The sequence below is a fragment of the Lissotriton vulgaris genome, chromosome 5 (assembly GCF_964263255.1).
Source record: "Lissotriton vulgaris chromosome 5, aLisVul1.2, whole genome shotgun sequence".
Classification (NCBI taxonomy): Eukaryota; Metazoa; Chordata; class Amphibia; order Caudata; family Salamandridae; genus Lissotriton; species Lissotriton vulgaris.
The window spans coordinates 899,625,640-899,644,127 of record NC_141693.1 but is presented as its reverse complement, the minus strand read 5'-3'; the positions used below and the strand labels follow the sequence as shown (position 1 = coordinate 899,644,127).

The 18,488-nt window shown below is 53.4% G+C and overlaps 1 protein-coding gene across 2 annotated transcripts in view; it reads right to left on the bottom strand.

The window, feature by feature from the left end:
- The window catches only part of IDE (insulin degrading enzyme), a 996,582-nt gene that overhangs the window by 143,262 nt on the left and 834,832 nt on the right, over positions 1-18,488 (bottom strand). The gene's annotated exons all lie outside the window — the stretch shown is intronic.

Here is an 18,488-nt window from a genome sequence, read left to right as displayed (position 1 = left end):
AAGTTACTTACCTTTGGTAATGCATTATCTGGTAGAGACTATCTAGCTGCAGATTCCTTACCTTTTAATTTCCCAGGCGTCCGGCTGGATCCGGAAACTTATGCTGAGCAATAACCCTTGCGCGCGCATTCGGGTGGCTCCTTTCGGCTCCGCTTGACGTCGTTAGCACTGCAAAACTAGGGCCCTGAAAAGGGGAGTATCCCTAGTCCTACAACATTAGTCCGTAAAGCAGGGAGGCAGGGCGTGGCCAAGATGGCGGGGTGAGCGGACGCTTCCTCCCGTAGCTCCTCCGGCCCAGCTCAGCTCGAGCCCCGATTCCTGCGCTTCTCTCCCCCCGCGGCTGCACTGCGGGCGAGAGAACTGTGCCGGAGTTCCTGGGGCACATCTTGATATCACTCTGACTCCTGTTGCCCCGGAGGAAGTGCCCGAAAAGTTTGTTCAACGATCGGCCCACGGAGGAAGGCCTGGATCGGCCCGAGGAGAAGAGCCTGGAGGCGGAGCCTCTTGCGGCGCTGTCCGCGCGTCTCGGCTGGGCCGAGTGCTGAAAGCTGTTAATCCCGAGGGAACGGACCTGACGGGCTCCGCGGGGCACGGAGGCTTCCTGGCCGGTGCCTTCGTGACCAGAGTCTTCGCTGGACGACGGACCCCGGACCCACGCTGGCGGTTCGCCCCCTTGCCATGGATGTTGGTGTATGATGCCATGCGGACCTTGAGCCTGGAGGCGGGAGACGGAGGGATTTGAGCGGCGACCGATCTGGGTGTACCGGCCGATACAACTGTGGGACACTGGTTTTGCACTTTCCCGACCCATCGCTGCCCAAGGGTCGCCCGCGGACTTGCTGGCCTAGACCGCCCTCCCGGGTTCCGCCCTTCCGCCATATTGTCGCCGGGGAGCTGGAGCTGGCGACCCTCGCCCGCACCCTTGTCACACGGATGCCTCCTTTCCTCCTAGCTCCTGCACCATCCTCCCTGGGAGTACACTGCTGAAAGACTCTGGCTTTGGCCCTGTTCACCGCCCTGGTTGGCCTGATGATCGTCTCGCCCCGGCCTGTGCCGCCATTTTGTCGCCTGTGACGCATCACCCTTGTCTTCGGCGGGGCCTTCACATCTGGTGCCCGCGAGCGACTGGGCGCGTCTGCAGCGGCCAGCTCTGAGCTTCACCCACCGCGGAGGCCAAGATGACTGGGTGAGGAGGCGCGAGAAGGGGGGACCGCACTCTACCAGACATGCTCAGTAGGGCCCAGCAACAGCGGGACAGGACACAGCCGTCCCCGGGGTCCTCCCGGGCCTCGGCAGACGCCACCGGATGTGAACCACCGGTCACGAGGTCCTTCATGTAGGACTTATTCAGCTCCCTCAAAGAGGAATTTCAGACGCTCAAGGCCGAGGTGGCCAGCGAGGTCCGTGAAGTGCGAAGAGAGGTCGAGGGCCTAGGCGAGCGTGTCGACACGGTGGAAACGGCGGCCCAGCGCCGCGATGAGGAGATAGTCCATCTCCAGCAGGACGTTCTCCGCCTACGGGAGCAGTGTGTCGAGCTCCAGGCCCACTCTGAGGACCTCGAGAATAGGTCCAGGCGAAACAATATCCGGGTGCGGGGCGTCCCGTCCACGGATGAGGGATCGGACCTGGTGGCCTACCTGCAGGACCTGTTCCGGGACATTTTGGGAGAAGAAGCGGACTTCCCGATCCGCATCGACAGAGCGCACAGAGTGGGCCGCCAGCGCCAGTCATCGGCGCCCCCACCTGATATCCTGGCGTTTCTGCGGGATTTCGCCCTGAAGGAGCGCATTATGACGGAGGCCCGCAGGAAGCAGCCAGTGACTTTCAGAGAACGGCCCGTGGCGCTCTACCAGGACCTGTCCGCCATCACGCTGCAGAAGCGCAGGTCCTTCCGTATCGCTACGGACTTTCTGCGGGAACATGAGACGGCCTACTCTTGGGGTCACCCCTTCCGTCTCATCTTTCGATGGAATGGGGTGTTGCACCAACTGCGCTCCCTCCAGAATGTCTGTGGGGTGCTGGGACTCACGGCTACAGAGGAGGAGGGGGCGACGCCCGCGTGGAGGCGCCCCGAGAGACGGGGTCGACGGAGATCGAGGAGGCGCCAATCGTCGGCGACTGCGAGCCGCCCTGACTCCCCTACCATCAGGGCGGACATGGCGGAGGCCCTGAGAACTGCGGCCAGGAACCTGCCTGACTCTAACGGCGTGGCCTTGACGGCCTAACTTCACTCCGGGGGGAGAGATTCTTAGCTTCTACGATGCTGGGTTGGGGCTGGGGGTTGGGGGGGACTGGTTGGAGGTGAGTGGCTGGACGTCCACTTGATTGTTTTCTACAGACTCGCCCGTTTGGGCTGGACTGAGACAATGGGGTGTTTTTTCTTGTTTGTGGTTTTGGCTAGTTGCCATGGGTTGGTTTTGGGGGGGTTTAGGAGTTGGTTCGATGTGGGTGGGGTCCCGTCCGATATTGTCCATGCACACGCGAGGCCGGCTATGGCCTTCCCTGCGCCCCTGTCCCGCGCGCCCCCTCCACTGATCCCTCACTTACTACATAGCGCTTTGATTCCCTGGGAGCGATGCCGTCCTTGAAAGTGGTGACCCTTAATGTTAAGGGTCTGAATAACCCTGTGAAGCGTAGGGCGATCCTTTCCCTGCTAGAGGGGTCGCGGGCGGACATTTGCCTCCTGCAGGAAACTCATTTACTCCCCAAAGACTGCCATAGGCTGCGTTCTGCCAAGTTCCCTACGCAATTCTTTTCCTCGGCTGCGACCAAGACTGCGGGTGTAGCCATTCTTCTAGCCAGCTCCTTTAGGGGCGAGGTATTGTACAAATATGCCGAACAGAAGGGGAGGCTCCTGGTGTATCGCATGCGGCTTGGGGGTGTCGCCTTCACGGTTGGCTCCGTGTACAGCCCGAATGACCACCAGGATCGCTTCCTGGAATCTGTGTTGGTGGACGTCACTGCCTCGCCCGACCGCCATGTTGTCTTGGGGGGAGACCTAAATATGGTCTTCGACTCCACCCTGGATAGGTCTGCCCAGCGCTTCCCGCAGACGGGGGAGCTTTCTCGAGCGGTACAGGACCAGATTGCAGAGATGGATCTGCATGACCTCTGGCGCACTATGCACCCCACCGATAGGGATTATTCGTATTTTTCTCACGCGCACCGCACTTATTCGCGGTTGGACTATCTTTTGGTGAGCGGGCCGCTTCGCTCGGCCGCCACGGCGGCAGATATTGGGGTCTTGTCCCTGTCCGATCATGCACCGGTTTCCGGAGTTTTTGCTTGGCCGGCAGCCCCCCCCTCCAGAGGGATGTGGCGGCTTCGGGACACGCTTCTCCATAAGAAGTCGGTGGTGAAGCGAGTGGGGGAGGTCATTCAGGAGTACCTGGTCCACAATAGCAACTCCGACACGTCTCTAGCGACGCAGTGGGCAGCCTTGAAAGCGGTCCTCAGAGGGGAATTTATTTCCATCTCCTCGGCGGAGAACAGAGAACGGCAATGCAAGAGGGATGAACTGACGGCGCAAGTCAGGGAACTTGAACAGGTTCACCGCCGGACGGGGGCTCCTCGAGTTTGGAGGCAGCTGAAGGCGGCGAGGAAACTCCTCTCTGCGCTGGACCTGGACCGGGCGGAATATGCAGCGTTGCGCCTGAGGCATGCCTTTTATACCGGCGGGGACAGATGCGGCAAGCTCTTGGCCCACCGGCTCAGGGCTGCGCAGCAACGCAGCGTAGTAAAAGAGCTGGTGGGCGCGGATGGGGTCCCGGTTTCTGGTGACGCGGAGGTGGCGGATTCTTTCCGTGGCTTTTACGAGGCGCTGTACGCCGCAGAACCCTCCCCACCGGGAGAGGCTGAGGCCTATCTGGAGTCAGTGACCCTCCCAGCCCTGGAGCCCGCCCAGGCGGACCACCTGGAGAGGGACATCCATGTGGAGGAAGTCATCTCCGCTATTGCACGGCTGAAACACGGTAAGGCCCCGGGTCCGGATGGCTATACGGCCTTGTTTTACAAGACCTTCTGCTCCACTGTGGCGCCTCTCCTGGCTCGCTTGTTCAACTCCTTCTCTGAGCCGGGGGCCATCCCACCGGACCTTCTCTCGGCGACGGTGTCGGTTATTCCGAAACCTGGGAAGGATCGGACCCTGTGCGGCTCGTATCGGCCCATTTTGCTTCTGAATGTGGACCTCAAGCTTTACACGGGGATCTTGGCGGCCAGACTGGGACTGCACCTGCCGGGCCTGATGGAGGCGGACCAGGCGGGTTTCGTACCTGGTAGACAGACGGTCGACAACACCAAGAGGGTGACGCACGTGCTAGAAAAGGCCTCACGCGTCCCGGGGGAGCGGATGCTACTGTCGGTCGATGCGGAGAAGGCCTTTGATAGGGTTCATTGGCCTTACCTTGAGCTGGTTCTCGGGAAGCTGGGGATCGGCGAGAAGTTCCGCACCATGGTCTTTAATTGTTATAAGAGACCGTCGGCTTCGGTGCGCGTCAACGGACACAGCTCTAGTAGCTTTGCCATTGAGCGCGGCACGAGACAGGGTTGCCCCCTCTCACCGCTTTTGTTCGCCCTCTACATGGAGCCGTTTGCCCAGAGGATTCGCGACAATCCGGACGCTATTGGGGTGAAGATGGGTCAGTATACACATACTGTTAGCTTATATGCGGACGATGTTCTGCTGACCCTGGATGACCCCAGGCGGTCGCTCCCTGCCTGCGTCCGGGAACTGAACGCCTTTGCTCGCGTGGCCGGCTTTAAAATGAACATGTCCAAATCGGCTGCCCTGGATGTGTCACTCTCCGCAGACACCAGGCGGGACCTCCAGCGTCTTTTCCCTATGCAGTGGTCCTCCTCCATGGTGCCATACCTGGGGATTCTGTTGGCACCTTCGCTGCCTGAAATGGTCACGGCCAACTATTCTTCCCTGGGCAAAAAGATCAAGGAGGAACTCGGCCGATGGGGCAAGGGCCTGCTCTCGTGGCTGGGCCGTATCGCGGCGGTGAAGATGACGGTACTGCCTCAGATCTTGTATCTTTTTCGCGCTCTACCTCTCCAGCCCCCTGTGGGTTGGATACAGCAAGCGCAGGCTGACATCTCCCGTTTCGTGTGGCAAGGCCGTAAGCCTCGGATGAAGAGGGTTCTTTCCACGCTTGCCCCGGAGGCAGGGGGTCTCGGAGTTCCGGACCTCCGGAAGTACTTTCAGGCGGCGCAACTCCGGTATTTGGTGGAATGGAGCAGGTGGGAGTCGGACAAGCACTGGCTCTTTCAAGACCAGGCCGTTGCGGGCCGTACCCTCCAGGAGGTTCCATTCCTGCGGCGCGCTCACCGCCCGTCTAATCTCTACGCCTCTTTTATCACCCGGGTTCCGCTGCGAGTGTGGGATGTGGTGTGTGAGCTCCGCGAGCTCACTACTTTCCCATCACCGTTTACTCCTATTGCTGGCAACCCGGACTTCACCCCGGGCCTGGAACCGGGAGCCTTTTCCCACTGGGTGAGCGCGGGTTGCAGGGCGCTCTTTCAGATTTACGGGCCGGAGGGCGTGCTCCCCTTCCAACAGCTCCGTCAGGAGTTTGGTCTGACGGAGGGGGACAGAATGCGCTATATGCAGGTCCGCCATTGGGCACTCCAACCCCCAGTGCGCGACGTCGCTGCCCGTCCAATCAGGCCCTATGAGCGGTGGCTGGTGACCCGGACCTCGGATGCCAAGCTTATCACCGGTTTATATAAATTTCTCCAACCCCCGCCGTTTCATTACCATAATCCGGGGAGAGAGCGCTGGCACAGAGAGTTGGGCAGAACTCTGAGTCACAAGGAGTGGGACAGGATCGCATATCGGGTGAGGCACTCTGCGTACCACACTGGGCTGACGGAGACCTTTACTAAGGTGTCTACCTACTGGTATTACACCCCGGAGAGGCTCTACGAAATGCACAAACTCACGGATAAGGGCTGCTGGCGCGGCTGCGGACAGGAGGGTACTCTCTCGCACATTCTCTGGGCGTGTCCGGTGCTGTCTGCCTATTGGAAGGAGGTCTTGGATGAGGTGGACAGGCACTTTGAGATCGAACTCCCGCGCTTCCCGGCGTATGTCCTGCTAGGCCTCCCCAATGACTTGATGTACCCGCTGAAGTCCCGCAGGGGCAGGCAGATTGCGATCGCCCTAGGCTCGGCGGTTCAAAATATCCTTGTACACTGGCGCACCCCCACTGCCCCCTCTTTCACTGGCTGGTTACACAGGCTTTGGCAGGTACTGGGTATGGAGAAGAGGTCGCTTACAGTGGCTGGAAATGTAGATCAGTTTGAGGAGCTCTGGCACCCCTTTTTGGCGCTGCTGTCCACGGAATTCCGCGAGCTCACATGTCCGCGGTACCTACGCCTTCTTCGGCTGACACCGCCGGCGGCTCCAGCAGAATGAGAGAGGTGGGATCGGGGGTTTGGGGGTTTGGTGTAGGGGATGGGGGTACATGCTTCTAACACGGACTTTTGGACGGGGTTGTTGGGGTATTGTTTTCTTCCTTTTTCTTCCCTTTGTATTTTCCCCTCCTAATTTCTTTGGGGGCGGGGGGCTAGGAGGGACTGTGTTATTTTCACTGTGTTGCGGGACGCTACTCAGGCTTAGCTTTGATTGGGAGGTTGGGGACTACTGGAGGTTTCTTCGCACTGCCTTATTGCCTTACGACATATGCCTCGTTCCCCTCCGGGGCTGACGACCTCCCTACTTTCCTCTAGACTCGATGCACCATTCAGCCTTTTGTACTGTATGTAAACTTGACCTCCTATTCCCCTTCCCCATGCCTTTTTGTGCTTTAATAAAATGCTTTAAACCTAAAGCAGGGAGGCATGGGAGGGGCTGTAGGGAATCTGCAGCTAGATAGTCTCTCTACCACATAATGAGGTACCAAACGTAAGTAACTTGCTCATCTGATAGAGACTTCATGCTCCAGTTCCTTACCTTTGAATTAGATACCCAAACCATACCATCCCAGTGGTGGGTGTAGACCAATACATCAAACTAGGAAGTCCAGTAGGACTGAACGGGCAAAATACCCATCCCTGCGGACCTGACTATCCAGGCAGTAGTGCTGTGCAAACGTGTGCAAAAATGCCCATGTTGCTGCCTGACAGATGTCAAGCACTGGGACACACAAAGCCAAGGCCAGAGGCGGAGCCATTCCCCTGGTGGAATGGGCCCTTAATCCCCAAGGGGGCTGCTTCTTACCAGGACATAGCAGATATTAATGCAGAGAATGACCCAGCGAGAGATGGTCCGTTTGTGCACTGCCTTTGCCTTCTTAGCTCCCACGTACCCCACAAAGAGTTAGTCATCCACCCAGAACTATTTTATGCTCCTCTTGGGTCCAGATGGTGGAGATGCTTCTTCTCTTTAGAGGGATGCGGGGAGCAAAGAAGGTGGGCAATGAGATGGATTGCCCAGTGGAATGGGGTCACAACCTTTAGTTAAAAAAATAGAAGCCCGGCTGCGAAGCACCACTTTGTTTGGAAAAGATATCCAATAGGGAGGCGTTCAAGATAATGCCTTCAACTCACTCACCCACCGGGAAGATGGAATCACCACTAAAAAGGCTGTTTTGATGGTCAACAGCTGGAAGGGACAGTTATGTAAAGGCTCAAAGGGAGCACACATTAGGTAGGTGAGGACCAAATTAAGGTCCCACTGTGGCATAAAGGGTGTGGGTGGAAACAAGTGAGCCAGCCCATTTAGAAACCTATGTACAAATGGAGACTTAGAGAGGGCTAGGCTGAAAGCCACAAAAAAAGCGGACAGGGCAGAAAAATATCCCTTGAGAGTTCCCAAAGCAGAGCCCTGCTGGATAAGGGTCAGAATGAATAAAAGAACAGTGGTCAGAGAAGCAGAAAGAGGGCAGCTAGACCTATCTGCTCAGTATAATACAAATTTCTGCCAATGGCAGGCGTATACATTCTCAGTGGAGGGCCGCCTGGCCGCCAAAATAATGCTACACACTTCGGGAGGAAGGTCAAAAGCCATCAACTGCCATCACTCAATCTCCATGCATGGAGGTGCAGAGATGACAGGTTTGGGTGGAGAACCCTACCCTTCTGCTGCTGCTACAGAAGATCCTCCCGAAGGGGCATCTTGAATCATGCTTGAATCATTCCCAGTCGTTGAAATGGGAGTCCCTGGTATATAAAAAAAGCAATGCAAAGCTATTACAAACTAGAAACTAGGCCTAGGCCCATTCCAGTTTTGTAACATATCCACCTCTTTTTGTAAAAGAGACCAAATAAAACACACAACCAATCAGACCAGCCTCACCCTCTAGAACCCTCCTGAGAGATCCTCGGACCTTCAGATTTTCATAGCCGTAGTGCTATAGGATAGCCATAAAAATGCAGAAGGTTGAGCTTTCCCAGAGGAGGAGGGTGGGTTGCATGTGAATCTATTAAAGTTTCCAATACTGGAGAACTAAAGTTACAGTTAAGTAACTTATTTTCTTACTCCAGTATTGGAACTTTCATAGATTCACATGCATGAATCAGAGTAGCTAGCAGTTATGAGCACATTTTTTGTTCTTATCGTCTTGAACAACCGTACATAATGCACAGAAATAAGATAGAAAAAGGAAATCATTTCTTCAATTTTGGTCTTCGTAAAATATTAAGACTACATTAAGCCTAATCCTACAGAAAATTTTAAGAAGTAGCAAGAAAACAAAATGCATCAGCAAAGCTTATATATGCAGGCCATATAGCCAGAAAAAAAACATTTATCAAATAATGTGCAAGAATTTAGTAAAGAAAAGGAAGTAGGGATGAGAGGGAAAGCTAACCGCTAATAAAACAGGTTTCTCAGGACTGTTTGGCCCACTGCAGTATCACTGTGCGTTGAGGAATCCAAGCAGTAATATCTGGTAAAAGTATGGATGCTCTTCCAGGTAGCAGCTCTGCAGATATCCCGGATAGGTACCCCAGCAAAGAGGGCCATAGAGGAAGAGACTGCCCTCGTAGAGTGTGCACGAACCTTTCCCTGGAGGGTTTTCCCAGCCAATTGATGACAGTACTGGATAGAGCTGGAAATCCAACGTGCAATACCTTGCTTAGATAAGGGAAAACCCTTTCGAGGAGCACTTAAAGCCACAAAGAGCTGAGGTGACTTTCTGAAGTGTTTAGTTCTTTGAAGAGAACATTTTAAACATTAAGTGATTTCTCAGCGGGTGTAGTAGGCAGAGGGAAAAGGCAGACGAATCAGGGGATCGACTGACATGCTGAGTAGCTCGGGATACCAGTATCTTCGTGCCTAGTTCGGAGCCACTAGGATAAAGTGGGCCCCGTCGCGCCTGATCTTCTTCAGCACTCAGGGCAGAAGTGGTATAGGCGGAAAGGCGTACAATAGACCGCAACTCCACTCGCGACGAAAAGCGTCGCAGAGCGAGTGCCGCCTTGGAAATTCCAACGCGCAGAACTGATGACATTGCGCGTTCTCTTCTGTGGCGAATAGATCTAACCAAAGCTCTCCCCATTGCTGAAAGAGGCCTTGCGCCACGTCAGAGTTCAGACGCCATTCGTGATCCATCATGCAACGACGGCTGAGTTCGTCCGCCCTGGCATTCAGAGAGCCTGCCAGGTGTTGAACCACCAGGGTCATGCCCTGATGTTCCAGCCACTGCCAGAGGCACAGAGCCTCCTGGCATAGGGTCCACGACCCCACCCCGCCTTGTTTGTTGCAGTACCACATGGCAGTGGTGTTGTCCGTGAACACCTGCACTACACTCCCCCGGACAGAGGGGAGGAATGCCTTCAGTGCTAGACGAATCGCCCGCAGCTCCAAAAGGTTGATATGGAGCCGGGACTCCGCCGGAGACCAGAGGCCTCTGATCTCCGCCTCTCCCATGTGGCCTCCCCAGCTCTGGAGGGACGCGTCCGTCACAACCACATGCTCCGGGTGGGGTAGGGAGAGGGATCTGCCACTGACCCACTCGCGGTCCGTGAGCCACCACTGCAGTTGTCTCGCAGTGCCCTCCGAGATCAAGACATGATCGGACAGGTTGCCCTGATGCTGGGCCCACTGAAACTTCAGGTCCCACTGCAGAGCCCGCATCCGCCACCTGGTGTGATGCACCAGAAGGATGCAGGAGACCATCAGCCCCAGAAGCCGCAGCGTCAACCTGACCGAGACTCGGGGTAACGGCTGAAAGATGGGAATCAGAGCCTGTATATCCCGAACCCGCTGTTCGGGAGGGTAAACCCGAAACTGCGCCGAGTCGAGAACCGCTCCGATGAAGAGGAGCTTCTGAGAGGGACACAGGTGCGACTTCAGCACATTGATGGAGAACCCCAGCAAATGCAGGTCGTCGGCCGTAGCCTGGAGGTGGCTGACGACTGTCTGGGGCGAGCCCGCCTTCTTCAACAACCAGTCGTCTAGGTAGGGGAAGACTGACACCCCTAACCTGCGCAGATGAGCTGCGACCACCGCCATCACCTTTGTGAACACCCGTGGGGCGCTGGTAAGGCCGAAGGGAAAAACGGTAAACTGAAAGTGCTCTTGGCCTACCGTGAACCGCAGGTAACGCCGGTGGGCCGGCAGGACGGGGAAGTGGAAATAAGCGTCCTGCAAGTCCAACGCTACCAGCCAGTCTTCCGGGTTCAGGGCAGCCAGGACCTGAGCCAAAGTCAGCATCTTGAACTTCTCCTTCCGGAGGAAGCCGTTGACGTTCCGTAGGTCCAAGATAGGGCGTAGGCCCCCTTTGCCCTTCTTGGGTACCAGAAAGTATTGGGAGTAACATCCACGCCCTACTTCTGGCCCAGGGAAACACTCGATGGCCCCCATGGCCAAGAGGGCCGTGACCTCCTCTTGCAGAAGTTGCAAATGATCCCCCAAAACGCGGTGGCATTGCGGTGGCATGGATGGAGGGGTCGCCTCGAAGGGGAGGAAGTAGCCCCTTCGGACGATCTGCAGCACCCACCTGTCCGACGTGATAGTGCGCCAGTGGGAGAGGTGATGGCGAACCCTGCCTCCCACAGGCATCACATGGGCCTGAAAACTCGGAAGGTTTTGAGGCGGATGCTGTGGAGGGAGGTGTGGACTGGCCTCGCCGTTGTCCCCGACCGCCGCCACGGCGGTTTTCATGGCCGCCACCGCGCTGTTGAACATTTTGCGTTAACAACGACAGAAGCTGTCCAATACCCCTGAACCAGGGACAAATTATAGTAACACCAAGCAGAAGGTTTGTGGCTGGCAGCACGTGTGGGGGCGGCCCTTCCGTGGCCACGAAAGGAGCGAAAGGCACCCATTTGCTGGCGTGGGGCCTCGAGGCCCAAGGACTTGGCCGTAGCCCTGGAGTCCTTAAAACGTTCCAGCGCATGGTCTGCCTTGTCGCCGAAGAGGCGACTGCCATCGAACGGCATGTCCAGAAGTGTGGCCTTGACATCGGCCGAGAAATCGGCGGACCTCAACCAGGCGTGGCGTCGAACCGCCACCGTCGTTGCCATTGCCCTGCCCAGTGAGTCCGTTGTATCCAGCTCACACCGGATGGAATAACGCGCTGCATCTCGGCCCTCCGCAAGGGTTTGGGCGAGTTTAGCCCGGACCTCCTCTGGGCATTGTGGCAGCACCTCCGCACCCGTGTCCCACAGAGTGTGGGTGTAGCGGCCCAAGAGACAGGCGGTATTTACAGACCGCAGCCCCAAGCTTACAGACGAGAACACCTTCTTCCCGAACTGTTCGTATCTCTTGGATTCCCGGTCGGGCGGGGCCGACGGGAATGCGGTCTGGGAATTGGAGGCCTGGATGACCAGGCTCTCGGGGGTGGGATGGGTGGACAAAAAGCATGGGTCGCCCGGGGCCGGGCGGTAGCGTCTGGCCACGTTCCTATCCAAAGGCGGGCCTGTGGCGGGCTTGGACCAAGTGCCCACAAGAACGTCACATAAGGCCTCATTGAACGGCAGCAGAGGCTCGCTGGAGCTTGACTGCGGTTTGAGGACCTCAGTGAGGAGGTTAGTCCTCACGGCCGCGACGGGGAGCTCAAGGTGTAAGGCCTTGGCTGCCTTCGTCAACACTACACTATATGTAGACCCCTCCTCCGAAGCCACAGTCGGAGGGGAGGTAAATCCAGTGTCTGGCGATGTGTCAAGACCACTGGCCTCCCCAAGCTCATATGTCCAGTCCTGTTAAGACTGGCACTAAAGTGCCAGAGGGTCCTCAGACCCCTCCCAATCCTCCTCGTCACCCGTTACCGGCGGCGTCGGGGCCGGAGCACCCTACCCGCTAGGGCCTCCAGACGGGACCGTTGGGCCCGAAGGCGCCACGGAACCAAACTGAGGAGGGAGGGACCTCATGGCCATGAGGTACCGCTCGATCTCCTCCGGCTTCGCGCCGTGCCCAGGGACCCGAAGGTGTGGGGCAGGCGGCGACGCTTGCGACTCCCGCGGAGCCGCGTGGGCGGTGTCGCCCGAGCCCCCGGCCGCATCGTGCGAGCGTCGGGGTTGGTCGGAGGAACGATGACGTCTCTCCGACCTCTCATGCCTCTTACCTGAGGACTTGGACCCTGACGACCGGTGTCCACTCCCGGAGCTGCGCTGACTCCGACCTCGCGACCTGTCCCTCGACCTCCCGTGGGACCGGGACCTGAAGTGGCGCGGGGCCGACTGCCGGAGCTCGAGCCGCTTGCAGGACCGCTCCCGCCTAGCCTTCAACGTCAGGGCCCGGCAGTCGGAGCAGGTGCGGTTTTCGTGATCGAGGCCTAGGCACTTCAGGCACCGGCGATGGGGGTCCGTGACCGATATCGGTTGGTCGCACTTCGAGCAGGGTTTGAACCTGGACATCCCTACCGGCACCGATAGAGTCGAAGACTCGAAGAAAAAGAATGATCAAAAAGATCAAAAGTTTAGTCAAAAAATGACTAGGGGTAGAGCTTCTCCGGATCTGCGCTAGCTGGCGCGGAAAAAAGAAGAACGGACGTCAGCGCGCATGGGCGGCGTCTAAGTACTTCGACGACGTCATTCCGGCGCTAACAACGCCGACGACGGACGCGGAGCCGCAGACGACGCCTACCGACGCGCAGGGGTATTGCTACGCAAACATTTCTGGATCCAGTCTGACGCCTGGGGATATTCTAAGGTAAGGAATCTATCACTAATGTGTCTCTTTCAGATGAGGATGCATTTGTAGCCTGCAGTGGGGTCTCAGAGGAATGCAGGAAGAAATGGATCCCAGAAGGGTCTAGTAGAGGTGAATTGAAAGTGACCTTTTTATTAGTAGACGAGGCATTGACATCAATTTTGCTTGTCTTTCTAGTGATAGCAATGCTCTGTTCAAGGATGTGTCCAATATGGCTCCCAGAAAAATGGCGTTCTTGGAAGGACGCAAGCTTGACTTTTCCCTGTTGAGGTAAGACCTAGACCTTTTAACAGCTTTGTACAAGCTGTCACAGAATTCCTGGCTGTTGTTTTCGAAGGGGCTTTTATCTACCAGTCATATAAGTAAGGAAACACCTGGTGCTGTTTACTTCTGAGGAAGGCGCTACTGGAGCTAGAATTTTTGTAAAGGTTCATGGTGCCGATCTGAGGTCGTAAGGGAGGACTTTGAATTGAAAGTGGCTCTTGGCTACAGTAAAGTTAAGGAACTTCCTGTGCAATGGATGAATGGGGACGTGAAAATATGCGTCCTCTAGGTCTAAAGCGGCCATGAAATCTCCCGAATTCAGAAGTCGAAGCATGTCCTGTAAGGAGATCATTCGAAACCACTGCTTGATGAGATAGGTATTAAGCTCCCTCAGATCTAGCATAGGGCGCCTCTTTTCGACAGTCTTTCGAACCAGAAAGAACCAGGAGTAGAATCCCCTTCTTCTTTGAGATAACAGACCAGTTCTATTGACCCCTTTTGTAAAAAAAATTTGGTTTTCTAGTCGCAGGAGACGATGTTTAAAATCTAAAAAACAGAGAGGGAGTTTCCCCAGGACACAGTGTCCTAGTGATTCATACAGAGAAATACACAATCCAGAAAGAAAATGCTACTTACCAGTATGCATCTGTTCTTGGCATGTAGAGCTGCAGAGTCTCACACTGTGCATTAGATCGTCACCTGGTGTTGGGCTCGGATGATTGCATGTTGTGGTCGTCTTGGAAGAAGTCTTTGTAGTCACGGGATAGGTGACTCCTCCCTTGGACGATAGTGCGCATGGGCATAGACTCCATCTTTGGATTGTTTTTCGCCATTATGGAGTTAGTAGAAATAGAAAAAGGGATGTCCATGTGTGTGTATCTAATTAAGATAGAACTGGAACAGATACAGGGCCCGGGAGGTGGGTGGGCGTGTGAGACTCTGCAGCTCTACATGCCAAGAACAGATGCATACTGATAAGTACCATTTTCCGCTCAAGGCATATGAGCTGCAGATCTCACACTGTGCATCGATTGTACAGCAGTGTCTCTCCTAGCGGTGGTCACATGTATCTGTTGGAGTAGTTTGAAAAAAAGTTTTGAGGACAGCTTGGCCTACTGCAGCTTGCTGCTTGGCTTGCACATCAACACAGTAGTCTTTAGTGAACGTGTGTGTTGTAGACCATGCTACTGCCTTGCAGATGTCTTCTAGGGGAATGTTCTCTAAGAAAGCCATGGAGGCTCCTAGTTTGCGTGTGGAGTGCGCTCTAGGAGGAACTGTTAATGTACGTTTTGCTTTGTGATAGCATATTTGTATACATTTTACAATCCACCTTGCAATTCCAGCTTTAGAGATCGGGTTGCCTTTATGTGGTGGGGAGAGAGCTACAAACAGTTGCTTTGTTTTACGAAAGGATTTGGTCCTATCAATGTAATAGAGAAGAGCTCTTTTTACATCTAGTGTGTGTAGAGCTCTTTCTGCTACAGAGTCTGGGTTTTGAAAAAACACTGGCAACTCTAATCATAGATTTAGATGACAAGGAGTAATTACTTTAGGAAGTAATTTGTGATTGGTTCGTAGAACCACCTTGTTACGGTGTAATTGTAAAAATGGTTCTTGTATACTGAAAGCTTGAATCTCACTAACTCTCCTAAGAGAGGTAATAGCAATAAGGAAAGCTGTTTTCCATGTAAGGAATTGCAGTTCACACTTATGTAAAGGTTCAAAGGGGGGCCCCATGAGCCTGGTAAGAACAATGTTTAGGTTTCACACTGGAGAGGGTGGTAACCTAGGAGGAATGATTCGTTTTAATCCTTCCATGAAAGCTTTGATTGCAGGAACTCTAAATAACAACATATGTTGTCTATTTTGTAGATATGCTGCAATGGCTGCAAGATGTAAACGTATAGATGAATGTGCTAGATTACATCTTTGTAAATGGAAAAGGTAATAGATGATATTCTGGAAGGAAGCATCTAGAGGATCAATTTGATTATTAGTGCAGTAAATGGCAAATCTCTTCCATTTTGCAGCATAGCAAGCTCTAGTAGTAGGTGTTCTGGCTTCTTTAATGATATTCATACAGTCTGGTGGCAGGTTAAGGTAACCAAACTCTAAGAATTCAGGAGCCATATCGCCAGATTCAGTTGACTTGGATCTGGATGTCTGATGTCTCCATGGTTCTGCGTTAGCATGGATGGTGTCAGACACAGTATTTGGTGTGGAACTAGAGAGAGTTCTAGCAGTGTGGTGAACCATGGTTGGCATGCCCATGTGAGAGCTACCAGGATCAATTTGAGAGATTGTTGTCTCAGCTTGCATACTACTAGGGGTATTAGTAGGATTGACAGAAAAGCGTACGCAAATTTGCCTGACCAGTTCATCCATATCGCATTGCCCTTGGACAGCGTGTGTGGAAACCTGGCGGCGAAGGTTGGGCATTTTGCGTTTTCGTGTGTGGCAAACAGATCTATGTCTGGATGACCCCACTTGTGAAAGAATGGTAGAAGAACTTGCAGATGTAGTTCCCATTTGTTAATTTGTTGTGTCTGTCGACTTCACAGATCTGCTATCTGATTGTGAACTCCTGGAAGGTGTTCTGCCAGCAGATATATCTTTTGTGGAATGGCCCATCTCCAAATGTTCTGTGCGAGCTGGGACAGTTGCAGGGAATGTGTGCCTCCTTGTTTTTGAATATAGTACATGGCTGTCATCTGCCGGATCAAGACAGCTTTGTTCTGTACATGTACTTGGAAGGATTTTAGTGCTAGGAATATTGCTAGCAGCTCTAGGTGATTGATGTGAAGCACCTTTTGTTGAGCGGTCCATTTTCCCGGAGTTGTATGGTGGAGCAGTTGGGCTCCCTATCCTGTAAGGGATGCGTCTGTTGTCAGTACTATCTGTGGCACAGGTTCGAGGAACGGCCGCCCTCTGGACAAGTTTTTGGTGTTCCACCACTGAAGAGAGCGATGTGTGCGGCTGTCCACCAACACCAAGTCTGTAAGTTGTCCTTGAGCCTGATTCCACTGATGTGCTAGACATTCCTGCAATGGGCGCATTTTCAGTCTTGCATATGGTACAATAAAAATGCAAGATGCCATCATGCCTGTTAGTTGCATGAACACTCTGGCTGGGAGAGAGTGCTGGTTCTGAAACTTTGTGACTAAGGCTTGAATGCTGTGTATCCTGGCTGGACCGGGATAAGTTAGAGCTGTATCGGTGTATATTGTAGCCCCTAGGTATTGATGTACTTGAGTGGGTTGGAGATGTGACTTGGTGTAGTTGATTGTAAACCCCAAGTTGTGCAGTGTTTGAATTGTTTGAGATGTGTGTTGGGCACACTGATTGAATGACGTGGCTTTTATGCGCCAATCGTCTAAGTATGGGCAGACGTGGATAAGTAGTCTTCGGAGATGTGCTGCTACTACTGCTAGGCACTTTGTAAACACTTGTGGGCTGTTGTGACCCCAAATGGAAGGACTTTGAACTGATAGTGTTGTCCTTCTAGTACAAATCTGAGATACTTCCTGTGAGAAGGATGTATGGGAATGTGAAAGTATGCGTCCTTGAGGTCTAGTGTGGTTGGGAAATCGCCTTGTTGTAACAATGGGAGCACTTGTTGTAAAGTGATCATGTGAAAATGATCTCAGTGTATAACCAGATTGAGAGGCCTTAGATCTAGAATTGGTCTTAGTGTTCCGTCCTTTTTGGGTATTAGGAAATAGAGTGAGTCAACCCCTGTTCCTTGATGTTGCAACGGAACTAGCTCTATTGCATCTTTTTTTGCAGCAATGAGAGAACCTCTTGTTGGAGCAGCGTTAGATGTTCTGTGGACATTGGACGCTGTCTGGGTGGTATTTGTGGAGGGGTAGCTGTAAGCTCTAGGCAGTAACCATACTGGATAATTTGTCTTACCCATCTGTCTGATGTGATGGAATTCCAGACATGTAGGAACTGTTTTAGTCTGCCCCCTACAGGAGTGGAATGCTGTTGGGGGAGCAGAAGGAAGTCACTGTTTTGTTTTGGGAGAGGTTTGATCATTGTTATTTCCTCGACCTCTTCCCTTGTTGTTGCTGCCTCTGTAGCCTCCTTCAAAGTATCCTCTATTGGAGGATGTTTGTGTATTGGCTTTAAAGGAAGCTGAACTGTCTGCTCCAGCTTGTTTGGAGCCTCCTTTGTTGAAGGAGCGACAAAAGGAGCCTCGTGCTTGGGTGGACTGCAGAGTTCCCATAGACTTTGCTGTGTCAGGGTCCTTCCTCATTTTTTCCAAGTGCTGTGTCTACCTCTGGACCAAACAATTGTTGTTGGTTGAATGGTTGATTTAAGATAGTAGTTTGCACTTTTTGCTTAAATCCTGAAATGCGTAGCCATGCGTGGCGTCTAAGGAGGATACTGATGTTTATTGCTCTAGATGCAGTGTCTGCTACATCAAGTGCGCATTTAATGGAGGCATTTGATATACGCTTACCCTCTTGTAGGAGGTCATTTGCTTGTGCCTTATATTGGTCAGGCAGATGTTGTAAGAGCTTCTCTAATTGATCATAGTGAGCCCTGTCGTATCTTACGAGGAGGGCCTGTGTGTTCGCGATGCGCCATGTATTTCTAGCTTGGGCAGCTATTCTTTTCCCTGACGCGTCTATGATCTTTGATTCTTAATCAGGAGGTAGTGCTTCGCCTGATGTTTGGGAATTTGCTCTTTTCCTAGCGTTTGAAACTACTAGGGAGTCTAAGGGTAGCTGTCCTTTAATGTAGGCAGAGGCCCCAGGAGCTGCTCTGTACTTTTTCTCTATCCTTGGGTTTATGATTCTAGCTCGTACAGGATCTCTAAACACTTCTGGTGCATGCTTAATGACTCCTTTAATAATTGAAAGTATTTGCACATATTTTTGGGAGTGTTCAAAAGTGTCTAATAAAAAATCTTCCTCTGCCTCATTTGAATGCATGGTGACATTGTGATAGATGGCAGCCCTATTAATCAAGTGTCCAAACCCAATATTGTCTTCTGGAGGAGGAGGTTTAGATGGATATGTATGTGGGTCAGGAATATCTGGAACATCCTGTGTGTTTGGATACTCCCAGTTTGGTGAACCTGTTGGGTAGGGAAAACGGTCATCTGGGTCTCTCCCTC